A 17,675-nucleotide genomic window follows, 5' to 3' on the forward strand; every position below is an offset into this window, starting at 1 on the left:
AGGGTGGAGGGGGGTGGAACAGAGATCTTCCATCGGGGGTGTGGGGGGTTCATGCCTCAAGTGCCTGCAATGGCCAGGGCTGGGGCCGGGCTGCAGCCAGGAACCAGAAGCTCCATCCCTGTCTCCCATGTGAGTAGCAGGGACCCAAGTACTTGAGCCATCACCTACTGCTTCCCAGAACAGGGAGCTGGATCAGAGCCAGTGCAGCCAGAACTGGTGCTTTGCAGGCAGTTGTCTAACCCACTCTGCCACAACACTGGCCCCTACAGTCTGAGTTTTTGTAAATATTTATGAAGCCAGTGTGGTGGCCTCTGCCCATAGTGCTGGCATTCTAGATGAGCCCCAGTTCGAGTCCTGGCTGCGGCTGCTCTGCTTATGGCCTTGGATGCAGTAGGCGATGGGCTCCCATACGTTTGTGGGAGGCCTGGAAGAAGCTCCATGCCCCTGGCTCAGATCAGCTCAACTCTGACTGTGGCGACCATCTGGGGAGTGAACCAGCAGATGGAAGATCTGCGTGTATCCTCTCAATAACTCTACCTTTCCAAACAAACAAAAAAAAAGTTTTTAAAAGAACTTACTATTTACTAAATTAAAGGGTAGAAAGAGAGACGACCCCTAGCCCACCTCAAATGCGTGCAATAGCTAAGTGTGGGCCAGGCCGGAGCCTGGGAGCATGGCCGGGACTCGCCTGTGGCTCCATGATCGCCACTGCTGCTCTCCGCCAGGGCCTGCAGTGAGGAGCCAGAGGCCAGAATCAAACCCACAGGGCAGGTGTCTCCCCTGCCGGGCAAGCCCCCTGTTCTCTGTGTTAAACTACTGAGAAACAAAGCCTGTTCTGCGAAGCCTGATTTAGAACCGCAACTTAAAACGCACATGCCTAGGACCTGGCGGCACAGTGAGGAGCGTGGTTAACCCACTGGATCCTTATTGAGTGCTAATTGGTGAGAGGCACCTGGAGCCCGAGCTCCCGGCCTTGCGGCTCACAGCTCCACAGCGGCAGTACTGGGGCAGCATAGCTCCAGGCAAGTGTTTGCGCTCTGCTTCTGACCTGGCCACACTCCTGTGGGCCAAAGGACCCAGCTCAGAACTGGTGCCAGCTGGGTGGGCCCCGGCTTGGAAGGAATGGGACCGTGGCACAGTGGCTGGGTTTTCTGCCATGTCGGGGCATGGAGGTAGGGGTCCGCATGGCGGGGCGAAGGAAGTGGGCTATTCCGAGCTAACCCAGCTTGTGGGCATGTGTGGGCGTGGGTGATGAAGCATGGGTGTGTGGGGCCGAGCAGAGATTGCTGGGAGAAGCAGCGGAGCTGAGCCAGCATGGCCGGAGTGGTGGGGGTGGGGAGCGGTTCAAGCGGGAGAAGCTTCCAGAAGGCAGGAGGGCTGCAGGCCAGTGCTCACTGACTGGAGCAGGGTTTCTGCTGCACTGTCGGCCTGAACTCTTTCCTGTCCACAAACAGGGGCCAAGTCTCTCCCCACGGGACCCATTTCCAGAAGGAGTGAGCCCCAGCGGTGCTGACCACCCCAAGTGAAGGTACAGCTTTCTTGTGTGAGAGGTGAGAGACAGTTATAAATTCTTCACTTGATTTACAATTCAAAGGGAACTTGAACTAGCTTCCTCTAAAAGACACATGACCTCAGCTAAAAATAAAGCAGAGTGCTTGCTGGGAAGCCACCGAGAGGAAAGCAGAAAGCCGTTCTAGCCTTGGAGACCCAGGGGGAGTGCCCCACAAGCAGGCAAGCAGGCTGCTCACAGCTGGGGCTTCCTGGCACCCCAAGCGAAAGGGAGGGACAGGACACCTTTCCAGGGGTCGCTAACAAAGGGAGGCACAAGGAGACCCTTCCTGGTGCATGCCAGGGACCGGGAGGATGGAGTTCCGTGGCTTGGTACCTGCAGGAGGATGCTGTCTTCCTAGGCATGCCCTGGGGTTGATCCCGCGGCCCTTCCCAGGCTGGGGAGACGTGCCAGGGCTGCAGGGTGGAAAGCCTTTCTGGGCACGCCTCGGTCCCTCAGAGCGCCTTGCATCCCAAGACCCAAGGGTATCCTTTAAACTACCCATTTCTTACATCGCTGAAACCAAGCAGTGCTAGCTAAACTGCAACCCAGCAGGCAGGGCCAAGGGGCGACTACAAAGTCCCAATTCACCCCTTTGCAGTCAAGTCAGGGTGTGTCCACTTCTCTCCTAGTTTTTGGCAGGACCTCCTGGGTCCTCAGGGACAGCTTGGCACTTAGGAAACAGGCTCTGGGCAGGCTGCTGCCAACTTCCACCCCTCCGGGGTCCTCCCCAGAGCTGCGGAACTGCCAGGGGATCTGAGAAAAGGAAAACAGCCTCGCCAAACATACTCTCCTTTCTGGAGACCCGCTGGGTCCCGGCTGGTCTCTGTCCAAGGGCACGAGAGCCGCTCGGCCCACTTCATCCCTCCAGGATTTGAGGCTTGCTGTCACAGCCGGGATGCTCCTGCCCCTCTCCTTCCCTTCCGCCAGCCCGCGCCTTCCCGGGCCGGTTGCAGAGCCTCAGCCTTGGGGCGTCCCTCTGAGCGCCTGCTGCTGGAGCCGCCCCAAAGCCCTCCTCTGGCCTCGGGACAGATTCCTGGGGGAGCGGACACCGAGCTTATCACAGGCCTGTTTGGATCTCAGCTGTGCGGTGTGCGGGGCCACGGGGCAGGGAGCAGGTCCTGGGCCCCGGGGGTGCGGCGCCCGGCCGCGGGCCGGCGGGGGCGGGGCGCGCCGAGGCCCTGTTGTTTTTCCTGTCGCGAGCGAAAAGGAAACAAAGTGGGCAGCGCAGGGTGCCGGCTGTCAGCGCGCGCCTCTCCTCTCTCTCGACGCTCACTCGCATCCCGCGCCTTCACCCCGACAGGTAAGCGCTCACCCCGGCTGCTTCTGGGGGCAGCGGGAGAAGGACGGGGGACCCTGGTCCCTGGCCTCGGCTCGTGTGCGTCTCCTGTGTGCGCCCTGTGCCTAGGGGTCCCTCCCCAGGCCTGCGAGCCCGGCCTGGGACGCCCCCGGAACCTGCCACTATGCGCCGTTCCAGAGGGGCGTGCCTGGCTCTCTTGCTCCGGTGCTGCGGACCCTGCCAAGCTGGACCAGGGGCTCGGCACCCGGCAGCCGGGATGGCGGGGTCAGAGCTGCGCGCCCGCTCAGCGGTGGGACCAGGTGTGCCCGGGGTGGACCACACACAGCCCCGGCCCCACGCGCCCTTCCTGGCACCGGTGAGCCAGGCTCGGAGCGGCTGCTGGACGCTCCATCCCAGTGCAGGGATGTGCGGGGTCCAGCCCTCTCCCCGCCCGCGCGGCTTGCCCGATTACCAGCAGCGGCCCGGACTGGCGAGATCTAGCCTCCAGATCTGCGGCTGAACCGGGTTACGGCAAAACCGCCTCCAGTTTTGCATTTCCGGACTTTTTTTTTTTTTTTAACACTCTTACCCGTAATTTCGTCTGAATGGGGCTTTTCTGGTTAGTCGAAACTTTTTTTTAATGTAAATTTCCTCCTGTCTTCCAGTTTCTGTGAGATGGACTGGGACCCGGGCAGAGCACCGGGACAGGGACTTTGCACTCCGGAATGGATGTGCGAGGGGCCCCCAGGGGCGCTCTCGGGAGGGGACAGCGTGAGGGTGGGAGTCCTGAGACAGTGTGGCAGGGTAGAGGGGGGCGCTACTCTTGGACTCTGTTGCGTTTGCACGTGGGGCACCTTTAAGGAGGTGCCTGCGGGTCTTGACGCTAGATCATCTGGAGTAGGATCCGCTTGGTCCCTGGACATCCCCGAGGCTGTGGGGCAGGCTGGCTGGCCCATCTTTGCAGAGGTGTTAACAGTATAGCCACCCTCCTCCCCACACACACACCCCTAGTCTTGGCCCTTCCTTGCCGTCATGTTTACTGAGTGGACATGGGCAGTCCCATGTTACAGCTGAGCACAGTTCCCAGGGACCCACACAACAGACAGTGGCAGGGGGCCGGGGGAGGGGGGGGACTAACCCACAAAATCTGCCGCTCCCCTGCCCCTCTGTGTCAGTCAGGCAGAGGTGAGGGCAGTGACCTTGTGGTCCAGTTACACACGGGCAGCTGCTTTTTGCTTTTGCAAACCCCGGGGACCAGTCCCCCACACAGCTCAGGGACCTGCTGCAACCTCCCCTTGGAGTTGGGATGTGTCTGTCTCCCCAGTGAGAAGACTGGGGGGCGGGGGTATGGGTGAGGAAGCACCTTCAAACCCAGTTTCCTGCAGTGCAGTCTGCAAAGCCCACCTCTGGGCCCTCCATGCCCATTGGGGTGCCTGCCTTGCAGCCACAGTACTCCCCCTCCCCGCCATACACACACAGCCTGGTTCCTGCAGGCTCTGATTCTGGTCCAGCCTAGGGGCTGTGTGTGCACACCCACCTTCTGACAGCTGTGCTCCCCAGGGGTCTACATTGTAGCCAGGGCTTGGGCTGAACAGGGTGGTCAACATGGGGGTGCCAGCCCTGGGGGTGTGGCTGGACACACAATTGGTAAACAGGCTTCAGCTTTTGCAGCGCACCCCCCAGCTGGCCCTGGGAGCTGGGGACGGAGGTGGGGGTGGCGATGGGGACGGAGGTGGGGGTGGCGGTTCCTGCTCCACCTTGTTTTCCTTCAAGTGCACAGTGAAAGGGAGAAGTGAATGTGCAACTTGTGAGGCAATTCCCCTTTGGCTTGTTTGTGAGAGGGCAGCTCCCTTCCTCTGCAGGCCAGCTGCTGCTGCTGCAGGTCTGATGGCTGGTGGGATGGGGGGTGGGGAACCCAACGTGTCCCTCATGTGGCTGTGGTAGGGGGCCGGGGGAAGCTGCAGGCGCCCCCCGCCCCTAGAGCTGCTGTCGGATGGGGTGGCCTGCAGGGCGGATGCCTTAGGAGGGGTGATGACGGGTACCCTGTGCAACCCAGGCCAGCCCAAGATGATGGGGTTGGGAGAGTCACCTGGCCAGTCAAGGAGCCGTACGCAGCCCAGGCTGCTGCCCCCACGCCGACTGTGCACGTGCAGCCTGATTTGGCTCTCGTTTTTTGGGTGGAAAACCCCAGCAATCATACCAGAAACATTGCCAGTTTCAAGGCGGAAAATAATTACAAACCTGGGAACCTTCCTCCTCTTTCTCCGTGGCCGACACTGTGGCTTTCTGGCTTTCCACGAGATGCAAAATGCAGCCCCTCTCCCTGCCCCCATGGCCAGCACAGCCCAGGGTGGGTGCTGGCCCCTCAAGCCCCATGGTCAGGGCCGCCCGCCTACCAGGGTGGCTTGCAGTTCCTAAGGGCAGAGAGAGTGAGAGGCCTGTGTGTGCCAGTGCTGGTCTCAGGACCACCTGGGGGCAGGGAGGCGGAGTGGCTTCCCCTCAAAGAAAGTGCTAGAGCCATCAAGGGCAGCCTGAGCCTGGCCGCTGTGACAAATGACCACACACTTGGTGGCTTAAGACAACGGAAGTTCATTCTTGCGCACTTGTGGAGGTCCCAACGGTCCTAACCCCTCCCCAGGCTCTGGTGGAGGGGCCTGCCCACCTCTCCCAGCTGCTCACAGCCCTGGCGCTTCTGGGTTCGTGGCCACATCACTCCAGCTGCTGTTGCCCAATTCCTAGGGCCACCTCCTGCGTGTGCTCTGCCCGCTCTGCCCGCGCTTCCCTTCTCCATTGGCCGTAGCCTTAGTGTGAGCTCTGACCCTCCTTGGAGTCCTAGAACAGGGACACACACAGAGGCTCCCGCCGCCTGCTTTTTCTGGCTGTCCACCTAGCTCCTCCCTGTCCACCTTGATCAATACAGGCTCACCGTCCCCCCAGTCCCTTCTCTGCTCTGCCAGTCTTGGGCCACCTGCCCAATCCCTGCTGCAGCCCAGTGTCCTGATGGGAGCAGAATCGCCTGGCACCACAAACTTCTTTGGGGTGGAGCTGGCGGGAGGCGTCTGCCCTCTCCACCTCATAGGAGGGAGGGTGGGACACAAGGGGAGATGCACAGGGTGAGGAGGGGGCTTTGGGGTTCCCTGCCTCTGGGGGCAGCATGAGTACTGTTGTGAGATGTGTGGAGGCAGTTGTGGAATGCGCCATTCTTAGTCCCTTTTTTGCTGCCGGGAGCCCCTGGGGAGCCCCTGAGGGTCCCCTCTTGGACTTCAGGGTCCAGCTGTAACTGCAGCAGTGACCGGTGTCCTTGGAGGTCAGGTGCTGCCCAGGCACACGGCACCCTATAGCGTGTATGAAGGAGCTGGGACAAAACTCTGTGTGTGTGTGTGGGGGGGGGGGGCGGGGAGCTTCTGTTTTAATTAGATGCTTATTTATTTCATTTGAAAGTCAGAGTTAGGAGAGAAAAAGATCGACCTTCCATCTTCTGGTTCACTTCCCAAGTGGCTGCAGTAGCCAGGGCCGAAGCCTTCAACTTCATCTGGGTCTCCATGGTTGGCAGGGCCTCAGCACCTCAGACCATCCTCCACCACTTTTCCAGGAGTGTTAGCAGGGAGCTGAATGGGAAGTGGAGTAGCCAGGACTCGAACTGATGCCCATATGAGATGCTGGCCTTGTAGGTGGTGACTTTACTCACTGGAGGAAACCTCTGATCTCAACATGGTGACCGTCCTTGATTTTTTTATATATGCATTTTAATAGCTGTCATTAGTACACACGTGCTTTTTAAAATCTGCCATTTTCAGCATGCTGAAACGTGGTTTTTGGTGCACACTGTCGTGCAGCCGTCACCACCAGCCATCGCCAGCAAGTTTTTTTCACTTTGCAAAACTGAAATTCTTTCTCCACTCACACCCGCTCCCTCTTCCTGTCTGCTCCCAGCCCTGGCAACCTCTGTTATTCGATTCTAATTCAACACATGCAGGTGCTTCGTGGAAGTAGAACACTACCTTATGCTTGTCCTCTTAAAATGGGCTTTTTTTTCTTCTTCTTCTTTTAACTTTTATTTCCCTTATTTTTCATGCACTTGAAAGGTAGAGCTAGAGTAAGAAAGAGTTCACGTATCTGCTGATTCCCTCCCCAAGTGCTCACAGTAGCCAGGGCCCGGAACTCCGTCGAGTCTCCCATGGAGATGGCCGGGACTTGTTCCATCATCGGCTGCCTTCCGTGTTGCATTAGCAGGGAGCTGGATGGGAGCGGAACAGCCAGGTCTCGAACCAACACTCTGATGGGAAACCCAGGTATCCCAAGCTGCGCCGCAATGCCTGGCACATTTCATGTAGCTTGTTGTCCTTTTTTTTTTTTTTAAGATTTATTTATTTTTATTGGAAAGTCAGAGATTTATAGAGAGGAGGAGAGGCAGAGAGGAAGATCTTTTGTCCGAAGATTCACTTCCCAAGTGGCTGCAATAGCCGGAGCTGTGCCGATTCGAAGCCAGGAGCCTCCTCTGGGTTTCCCATGCAGGGTCCCAAGGCTTTGGGCCATCCTCCACTGCTTTCCCAGGCCACAAGCAGAGAGCTGGATGGGAACCCGGGCATGCCGGGTACTAAAACTGGTGCCCATATGGGATCCTGGCACGTTAAAGGTGAGGACTTCAGCTGCTAGGCCACCGCCAGGCCTGCCTGTTGTCTTAAAGAACCATCCGTGCTGGAGTTGTGCTGGAGTGTCCTTCCTCTTTAAACGAATGCATTCATCTCTCTGTGTGTGTGGAGACCATGTCTTGCTAGTTCATCTGTTGATGGGCGCTGGGACTCCTCCCGCTTTTGGCTGCTCTGGCTTGCCCTGCAGCAAACGGGACGCGCAGACACCTGCCTGGTCCTGCTGCCAGTTCTCACAGGTGTTTGATCAGACACGAAGTTGCTGGACCACACGGTAGTTTTGCATTGGGAGTTTGGAGGAGGTGGACGTGGGCCGTTGTAGTGGCTCCTGTTCACATCCCATCGTCTCACTAGCAGTGACACGTGGCATCACAAGCCGTGGGCTTTCGCGGGTTGGTGTACTGATGCCAAGGCAGGGACACATGCCTCAGCCACCCTCTGTGTAGAGATATCAATGTTGCTTCCAGACCACCACCTCCAGCCCCCTAATGGACTGCAAGCAGGAGTAGGCTCTGGGCATGGAGGGAGGAAGTTGGTTGGGGCCGCTGTGTCCCATATCGGAGCGTTCAGTCCACCCCAGATTCCTGGGCGGCAGCCGAAGCAGATTCCTACCACACATGTGGGAGACCTGGAGTGAGTTCCCAGCTCCTGACTTTGGCTTGGGGAAAAACAACAAGGCTTGTGTTTGATGCCCTTCCCCAGGTGTGGGTTACTGTGTCAAGGACGTTGACCGTGGATGTGGCCCTTGAAGGTCAGTGATTTGCTAAGAAGACTGGACTTGGGCCTGGCTAGATCCTCACCTTGTGTCCGTCGGGACCCCATATGGGTGCTGGTTCATGTCCCAGCTGCTCCACTTCCCATCCATCTCCCTGCTTCCTGTGACCTGGGAAAGCAATCCAGGGTGGCCCAAAGCCTTTGGTACCCTGCACCCATGTGGGAGACCTGGAAGAAGCTCCTGGCTTTGGATCGGCTCAGCTCCAACTGTTGTGGTCACTTGGGGAGTGAACCAGCAGACAGAGGATCTTTTTGTGTCTCCTTCTCTCTGTATATCTGCCTTTCCAGTTAAAAAAATATATATTCTCACTGTGTTTCTTTTCTTGCCCACGAGGCTGGCTGCCTTTCTGGCTGCTAGCTGGATGCAGAGCCAGGGCCCTGCAGCACTGCAAGCTTGAACCCTGGCACTGGGTGCACACACAGACCCCAGGTCTCTGCTCACCTGTGACTGGCAAAAGTTGTCTGCTTCTCTGATCTTAGCTGTCCTCATGTGTCAGTGGAGCCCGTGGAATCCCTGCCTGGTCCGTCCGAATGGCTGAATGAGCTGAGTTGGGTAATGAACATGGCCAAGGGCCGAGACTCAGGGAACCTTAGCTATCTTGAATCACTAGTCTAATGTCAGATTACAAAGTTTCCATTCGCCCTCAACATTCATGTTGTCTAATTTTCAGAGATTTTTACAAGGTATTTACAAATTTTATCTGAAAGGGACAGAGAGAATGAGAGATAGGGCAGATAACCTCTCTTTCACTGCTCAGATGCCCACAGTGGCTGGGGCTGGGCGAGGCCAAGGCTGGGAACCCAGAACACCAGCCAGGCGTCCTCTGTGGGTGGCAAACACCCAAGGATTTGCTGCGGCTTCCCAGGGTGCACACCTGGTGGGACTGGGAGCCAGGCACCGTGGTGGGTGCTGCACCTGTCAACCCGTCGCTCGTCTGGACCACTGTGCTGAGCTCCTGCCCCTCCCTGTGCCTCAACAAGAACTCGTCTACACTTAAGCCACAGGGACGGGGTGACACACAGGCAGGGGATTGACCTCCACAGCAGCAGGGGGTCCTGAAAGAGGAGCTGGCTCCTGGTTCCGTGGACCCTGATGGGCTGTGGGTTGGATGTGCGAGTGAGCCTGCAGGAACAAGCAAGTGTTCCAGTGACTCTGACCTCACTGCGCGGTGCAGGTGGGACTTGGGGCCATAGCAGGTGTATCTCCAGGGCTGGGAGACCCCTCCGGTTCTTTTGTTCTCTTTGTCACTTGGAAACTGGAGTTTGCAGACTTGTTGATGGTTTTCTGAGTCCCAAACTCGTCCTGGTGAGTGGTGTGTCCCTTCATGTGGTCAGAGAAACTGGAGCAGCTTGGGGGAAATTGCTGAGGGAATGACTTAGGGCTTGGGCACTGGCTGGGGGCCCGGGGCACCCGCTGCACTCGAAGCCCCTTGTTCCATCTCCATGGGCCCCAGGCAGCATCGAGTAACGGTCCAAGATGTGTTGCAGGCATGGGTTTTCCTTCACATCGCCCGCCAGCCACTGAGCAGGAAGTTCACACAGCCAGGATCCGGGTCTTGAAGCAGTGGCTTGGTGAGAAAGTTCCTCTGGGGGAAAAACACCAAAACCCCCAGTTTTTCCCCTTTCCCACCCTTCTGAGAGGATTCCAGTCCTCGTGTTTTAGAACCAGCGAGAGGAATACCTCAAAGAGCGCACTCCCCATTTCTGAGCACCCCCACCCCAGGCCGGGAACCAAATCCCCGGGGCGTCTGAAGGTGTGGCTTGCGTGCGTGGACTGCGCGCTGGCGTCTGAGTTCAGCGTGGTGCATGGACTGCGAGGTCCTGTCTGAAGCTGTGTGTGGCTTTGTGTTTGTGACAGGACTGGGATTGGGGAATGGATGGGAAGCAGTTGTGTTCGTGTCACAGCGAAGGGCGTGGAGTGGGACAGAGGGAGTGGCTTGCCAGCGAGGATGTGTGCATCCTGGCTCCAGCTGCTGACACGCTGCATCGGTGGCCCAGGCAGGGTGACACTGCCTCCGGCCTGGCCTCCACCTCGGCCGTGGTGAGCATCAGGGTGAAGCAGCACGCAGAGGCCTGGGGCTCACTACCTCTGCTTCTTACTGCCTCTCTGATATCCACACACACCCCCTCTGGTGCCCTGGCACTGACCTGCAGGTGCCCAGGAGGATGGTGTAAACCTCTGGTTCTCACCTGAAAATCCCATCGCAGCGTCTTTTCCATGGTCTGTTGGGATGCTCAGAGTGAGCGACCTGCCGTAGGTGCTGGACACTCTAGACATTGCAGTGTCTTTTTAAAAAAGATTTATTTATTTTTACTGGAAAGTCAGATATACAGAGAGGAGGAGAGACAGAGAGGAAGATCTTTTGTCCGAAGATTCACTTCCCAAGCGGTCGCAATGGCCAGAGCTGAGCCAATCCAAAGCCAGGAGCCAGGAGCTTCCTCCAGGTCTCCCACGTGGGTGCAGGGTCCCAAGGCTTTGGGCCGTCCTCGACTGCTTTCCCAGGCCACAAGCAGGGAGCTGGATGGGAAGTGGGGCTGCCAGGAAATGAATTGGCACCCATATGGAATCCTGGTGTGTGTAAGACAAGGACTTTAGCTGCTAGGCTACCACACTGGACTTTAGCTGCTAGGCTACCACACTGGGTCCGACGTTGCAGTGTTTTGCCCTTGGGTATGTGCCTCTTGGAGGCCCACACTGTGGAGCCTATGATTTTTTTAAGATGTGTTTTTAATTTTTTTTCCAATGTCAAATATACATAGAGGAGGAGAAATAGAGAGGAAGATCTTTCATCCATTGATTCACTCCCCCAGTGGCCGCAACAGCTGGAGCTGTGCTGATCCTAAGTCAGGAGCCAGGAGCCTCTTCTGTACCTCCCAGGCAGGTGCAGGGTCCCAAGGCTTTGGGCCATCCTCAATTGCCTTCCCAGGCCACTGGCAGGGAGTTGGATGGGAAACGGGGCTGCCATGATTAGAACCGGCACCTATATGGGATCCTGACGCGTTCAAGGTGAGGACTTTAGCCACTAGGCTACCACGCCAGGCCCGGGAGCCGATGATTTTAAGTGGCAGGCACAGGTTTTGCAAGTCCTCGAGTCTTGCGTGTATGGTGCAGGTTTGCTGTGTTCTCCTGTTGCCTGGCACAGATGACTCACGTGGAAGGGGTGGAATGTGGGTGAGTAAGTTCCTGCCACTTCCCAGTAGCAGTGAGAACTGCTGGGGCAGGTGCTCGGCCTGGCTGCTATGATGCCTGAGTACTGAACAGGAGTACTGCGTTTGAGTCTTGGAGCTCAGATTCCTGCTAAAGAGGCAGCAGGTGTGCTCAGGTGCTTGGGTTCCTGTACCATGTGGGAGACTCGGGGTGGTTTTCGGCTTCCAGCTTGAGCGCTGGCTCTTGAGGGAACCTGTGGTTGGAAGCCCTTTCTGCTGCTTTGTCTGTCTCTCACGTGAATATTTTATTTTTTATTATTTTTTAAAGATTTATTTTATTTTTATTGGAAAGGCGGATATACAGAGAGGAGAGACAGAGAGGAAGATCTTCCGTCTGATGATTCACTCCCCAAGTGAGCGCAACGGCCGATGCTTTGCCGATCCAAAGCCAGGAGCCAGGAGCCTCCTCTGGGTTTCCCACACGGGTGCAGGGTCCCAAGGCTTTAGGCCATCCTGGACTGCTTTCCCAGGCCACAGGCAGGGAGCTGGATGGGAAGCAGGGCTGCCCGGGATTAGAACCGGCGCCCATATGGGATCCTGGGCGTGCAAGGTGAGGACCTTAACCACTGCGCCACCGTGCCGGGCCCTCAAGTGAATATTTTATTATTACTATAATAATTGTTTTGGTCCTCCTCAGCCTGTTCCAAGGTTTTAGTGTCGTATTTTTTTTTCAAACCCCTGAGTGTTGCAAGGAGCCTAGGGTGTCAGAGCCACAAGCCATTGGAAGTGAGGTCCCTACCGGATAGGACCCTTCCTCCCTCAGGGTGGCAGCTAAAGCAAGCTGCTTGTGCATCAGCCACGGGCGACCCCAGGCTTTTGACAAGCTGTTTGGGAAGCGGGCATCTTGGGGGCCCTTGGGCTGTGGGTGCGGGGAGTGACAGAGAAGGCCAGGCCAGCAGTGGCCTTAACTGTTACGTGCCGTTCTGCTCTGGCTTTCTCAGCCACTGCTCCAGTCAGAACAGATGGGCTGTGCTGCCCGGCCTGCAGTGGCCCAGCCCAGCCGTGACCTTGCTTTGAAGTCTCACGCTCTATGTTGAATTTCATGCTCTGCTCCGGGCTGCATGCATGTTTATCTTACTGTGAAGAACAGCTCCCCGCCCCCTCCCCCCCACGTTTGCTGCTCTGGGAAATGCCTGTGTTTTTTTCCCATGGCTTCTGCTACTCCCAGCCCAGTGACTCCAGTCTTATTTCAAAAAAATGCAGATTTGGGCAAACTTATGGCATGAACAAATACATGTGATAGAAAGAGCCCTTTTAGCCTAGGTTTCTGTGGGTAAAGGACAAGGAAAATGCCAAGGCTACGAGCTAAGCCTTTGACCTTGACCTGAAGCCTAGCAGTGTCCCTGCTTCTCTGACCTGGTGACGTGCAGCCAAGGGCTCTCGTTAGAGCAGGTGTGTCCTCGGGCACTGTGCACAGCACGCTCGCACTCTCTAGCCAATGTCTTTTTTTTTAAAAGATTTATTTATTTATTATAAAGGGAGATATACGGAGAGAAGGACATACAGAAAGATCTTCTGCCAACTGCTTCACTCCCCGCAGTGGCCGCAATGGCCAGAGCTGAGCTGATCTGAAGCCAGGAGCCAGGAACCTCCTCCAGGTCCCCAGGCGGGTGCAGGTCCCGAGGCTTTGGGCCGTCCTCAGCTGCTTTCCCAGGCCACAAGCAGGGCGCTGGATGGGAAGAGGAGCTGCTGGGTTTAGAACCTGTGCCCATCTGGGATCCTGGTGCGTGCAAGGCGAGGATTGAGCTATCATGCCAGGCCTGGTGTCTTTTTTAATTGCTGCCAATTTAAAAAAATTTAAATTTGCCTCGCTTGGTCTAATTTGATGATAAATTGGCTTTAGGACTTCCCTTGGTTGGGTTCCTGAGGTATTCGGCTTTGATGTAACGGTCACCGGCCTTCCTTCTCACGCTCACATCCTGTCTGTTTGTGTGAGAACTGTGTGATGTCATAGGAGGCAGCAGACAGGCCCTGACGCAGCCCCACGGGGCCGGGCCTGACCCCTGGCACCTGCCGTGCCGGCCCGTGGGGGCTGCTGTTGGCGCAGCAGGTCAAGAGGGGCACCAGTCGCCTGGGAGACGCAGAGCCTGGCCAGAGATGAGGTTCAACTCCGGGCTCCCATGTGACCCCCCAGAGCTCCTTCTTGGACACTCTCAGCCCGTTCCAGGGACAGGGAGTCTCTCCCGTGGGTCGGTGGGTCCTGTACTGAATTGGCTCACCCGTTTCCTCTCCTGATTATAGTGCTAGCCGCTGGCAACACCCCCTGCTGGACGGGGTCTGAGCACCTGGAAAATACGAAAGCGACTGTGAAATACAACACCTTACAAAAGTGTGTGAACACATACACTTAAATGACAGGTGTGTTTTATTCTTTTTTTAAATTTATTTGAAAGGCAGGTTTGCATAGAGCAGGCAAAACAGAGAAAAATCTTCCATCTGCTGGCTCGCCCAACACACACATACATCGACTGCAACAATCAGAGCTGGGCCAGTGTGAAGCCAGTAGCCAGGAGCTTCTTTTGGGTCTCCACGTGGGTTCAGGGTCCCAAGGGCTCACACCATCCTCCACCACTCTCCCGGGCCATAAGTAGGGAGCTGGATTGCAAGTGGAGCATCTGGGACATGAACCAGCGCCCGTATGAGGTGCCGCCACTTGGAGGCAGAGGATTAGCTCATTACTCTACCACCACATCAGCCCCAACAGATAGATTTTGCTGCAAACAAAATGTCTGGAATCCATGTGAAGTGTTTGCTGACGCACATCCCCGGGAACTCTTTGGGAATCCCTCATTCATACAGATGGATTTTGGCACTGCAATCAACAGCTCTTTTAATTCCCAATCCAAGGACTTTTTAAAGCAATTCTCGCCAGGATCGGAGAGCGCCTCTCGGCCTGCACTCTGCTGCCTTCTGGGAGGCAGTGTTTAGCTGCAGCTGGAGAGATCTTTGGAGTGTCACCCCCTCCTTCCCTCTGTGTCCACCCCGACACCAGGACATAGTTGGGCTCCTGGGCGATGTCCCTGTTCTTAATGGTCGCAGGTGGAGTTGGCTGCCCGGCTCTTGATTCTGTTCAGTGGGTGGCCAGGAGACTGTGGCAGTTCCCCAGCCCTCCCCAGTCTGGCTGGGTGGTGCAGGAGAAGCAGGGCCACTCCTCTCACTGGCTTCCTTGCCCAGTTTAGGAAGGCTGGGGGTGGGGAGGGGGAGTTGACGTGGCAGTCTTGGGTGAGCAGGTGGCATATCCGGCCCATTTGCAATGGCCTGGCAGAGTGGTAGGCACAGGCTCTGGAGTTAACTTGGCTCCAAACCTTGCCTGTTCCAGCTCTCTCTCTCTCCCCCTCTCCCTCTCTCTCTTTTGCTCTCTCTCTCTGCAGGTATAACCTCCTGTGGCTGGTAAAACAGAAAAGCCAGTCTGAGGCCTTGGCACAAAGAATCTTTGTGAAAACTGACACTAGGCCTCAGGGTTGGGGCTGCCTTGTGGCACCAAGGGCAGATGTCATCTGTGGTCTTGTTGGGGTCAAGGTCTGAGCTGATCCCCAAGGCCGAAGTGGCCGTGGGGACCTGCTCTGGGAGAGGAAGGAGGTGGCTTGGGGGCCTGCCTAGAAGCGGCTGGAGTGTCCAATGTACCTCGTCCCCAGGACCCTCCTCCCTTCAGCCCTGTGCACGCTGCCAGCAGAGCTGGGATCCCCGGGGTCATGGCCATGTGAGCCAGCCTCCAGGTGGGGAGGAAGGGCAAGTGCAGCTGCTGGACAGAACCCAGGAGGACAGGGGACCTGCCCTTGAGCTGAGTCCCACGTCCATCTCATCCCTAAAGAGGAGGGAAGTCAAGCCAGGAGAGGGGAGCAGAGGTTCAGGCTCAGAAGGCAGGAACTGTCTGGGGGTCCTGAGATGGGGTGGCCGTGTCTCAGGGGAACAGCAACTGAGTGTTAAGTGTACACTGGTGTGTGCTCCGTGTCTCACGAAGGTGCTTGTGTGTGCCCATGGTGACCTTTGTTATTCAGACAGGTGAGATTATATCTCTGAAATACAGATTTACCCAAAGAGGAAAAATGTCTACCGCCTTGAGATTGGCACGTTGGCTCCACTGGCTAATCCTCCACCTCCAAGTGCTGGCATCCCATGTGGGTGCCGGTTCATATCCTGGTTGCTCCACTTCCCATCCAGCTCCCTGCTTATGGCCTGGGAAAGCAGTCGAGGACAGCCCAAAGCCTTGGGACTCTGCACCCACGTAGGAGACCCCGAGGAAACTCCTGGCCTCTGGTTTTGGATCGGCTTGTCTCTAGCCATTGCAGCCATTGCAGCCACTTGGGGAGTAAACCAGTAGACGGAATATCTTTCTCCTCTCTCTGTAAATCTGCCTTTCCAACAAAAATAATTTTTTTTTAATCACCACCTGCCTACCTTAAAGTCCCGGACAGTCTCAAACTTTTTCCCATTATTTTTTTCAAAGCATTTCTGTTGATTTGAAAGGAAGAGAGAGAGAGAGAGAGAGAGAGAGATTTGCTGACTCATTTGCTGGCTTACTCCCCAAATAGCCTCAGTACCCAGAGCTGGAGCAGGTTGAAGCCAGGAGCCTCACTCAACCCAGGCCTCCCATGTGTGTGGCCGGGGCCGGGGGACTTGAGCCGTGCTCTGCCTGCCGTCTGCCAGGTGTGCGTTAGCAGGAAGCTGGCATCGGAAGGAGAGCTGGGACTTGAACCCACGCCCTGTGATAGGAAGCTTCCTCGGGCAGGATTGGTTCATGGACAGCAGGCCGGCCTGGCCGTCAGGCAGTCACAGTCCTCATTTTGTGCATTCACAGCCCTGGCTGGGACACGGGGAATCTCCTGGGGGAGACAGTGAGGGGGTACAGTGCTGGCGTGCAGATGGCAGGGTGTAAGTGGGTGCAGATGGCTGGAGACCTGCCAGGGTCTGTCTCCCTGAGGGAGAAGCCCTTCAAAGTTGCCTTTGGCAAAGTGAGTGGGGCTGGAACTTCGCACACGCCCCCTTGCACACAGCCTGCTTATCTCTGACGGGTTTTTTAAAATATTTGTTTTTGAAATGCAGTGCAGCACAGAGATCCATCTGTTATTCCTGGAACGTTTGCATCAGCCAGGGCTGGGTCACACTGAAATCAGAGCCTGGCGCTCCATCCTGGTCCCCCCCATGGCTGACAGGGGCCCAAGTACAAGAGCCCATCTTCTGCTGCTTTTCCAGGACCATTCGCAGGAAGCCAGATCAGAAGCAGAGTAGCTTAGACCAGAATCAGCAATCCAGTATGGGATGTCCATGTTGTAGATGGTGGCTTAACCCACTGTGCCCCTGCAGCAGCCCCTTCTGGAGACTTCTGTCTCATTCACAAATCACTCCAAAATGTGGCCGTTGGGACAACAGGAAGCTCCTGCCTCACAGTTTCCAGGCTTCAGGAATCTAAGAACAGCTCATCTGGATAGTTCTGACCCAGGTTGTCTCCCTGGGGGTGTGGTCAGGCTGCTAGCTGGGGCTGCAGGTGCCTGGGGCTGGGCTAGCTCAGCTCCTCTCCATGGCGCTGCTCCAGGGCCCTTACACATAGCTGTTGCTTTGGCCCAATGCTAAAGAGCAAGCACCCAGGGCAGATGCCTGAACCTCAGTGTGACGGGCCAACACCAACCCGCTCCGGTTACTCAGGAACCTTGCTGTGGGACTCATGCCACACCGATTCCCATCGTCTGAGTCTCCATGTCCTCTCAGAAGGAAGGACTCCATACTTGATCTGGCCCCTAGGACTCGGTGACAGGGAGGGGTGTGTCCTGGCCTGCCACACCCCATGCGCCACCCGCTGATCCATGGATTCTTTCTCAGTGGGAACCCCAAGCTCTGGGGAGATTAGGACACGCATCCACGGGCAGGTCCAGCTCCTGCCTTCCTCTGGGAGAGCTCGTGGAGCCATCCTCCAGTGCCTGTTCCCTGTGGATGCACACCCTGCCCAGGGTCACAGCCTCCACATGCCTGGAGAAGGCTGGCTTCCCAGCTCAGCTGGGGGAACTGTCACAGAAGGTAGGCGGCGCCAGGCTCCGATGAGCTCTGTAAGTACAGATGAGCCACTTTCTGCGCTAACTGGGGTGAGCGTCTCAGAGAGGATTGGGAGCTCCTGAGGGCGCTCAGAGAGCAGCACCCTCCTGTAATTAGGCTCTCTCCTCCTTGCACGTTGAGAATAAAAATATCAAGGGGACAAAACAGAGGTGGCTCAGGACGCGTCCCC

General features: G+C 56.7%; 1 protein-coding gene across 3 annotated transcripts in view; it reads left to right on the forward strand.

Annotated features, from left to right (window-relative positions):
* Positions 1 to 2,745: 2,745 nt before the first annotated feature.
* The window catches only part of PIK3CD (phosphatidylinositol-4,5-bisphosphate 3-kinase catalytic subunit delta), a 36,787-nt gene continuing 21,857 nt past the window's right edge, over positions 2,746 to 17,675 (forward strand). For all 3 annotated transcript variants that reach the window (XM_040987870.1, XM_040987869.1, XM_040987871.1), the window contains exon 1: positions 2,746 to 2,852. The gene's annotated coding sequence lies outside the window, so the exon portion shown is untranslated. The remainder of the gene's footprint in view (positions 2,853 to 17,675) is intronic.

Source organism: Ochotona curzoniae, unplaced genomic scaffold (assembly GCF_017591425.1).
Source record: "Ochotona curzoniae isolate NIBS_2020 unplaced genomic scaffold, NIBS_Ocur_1.0 contig_4792, whole genome shotgun sequence".
In the NCBI taxonomy this organism is placed as follows: Eukaryota; Metazoa; Chordata; class Mammalia; order Lagomorpha; family Ochotonidae; genus Ochotona; species Ochotona curzoniae.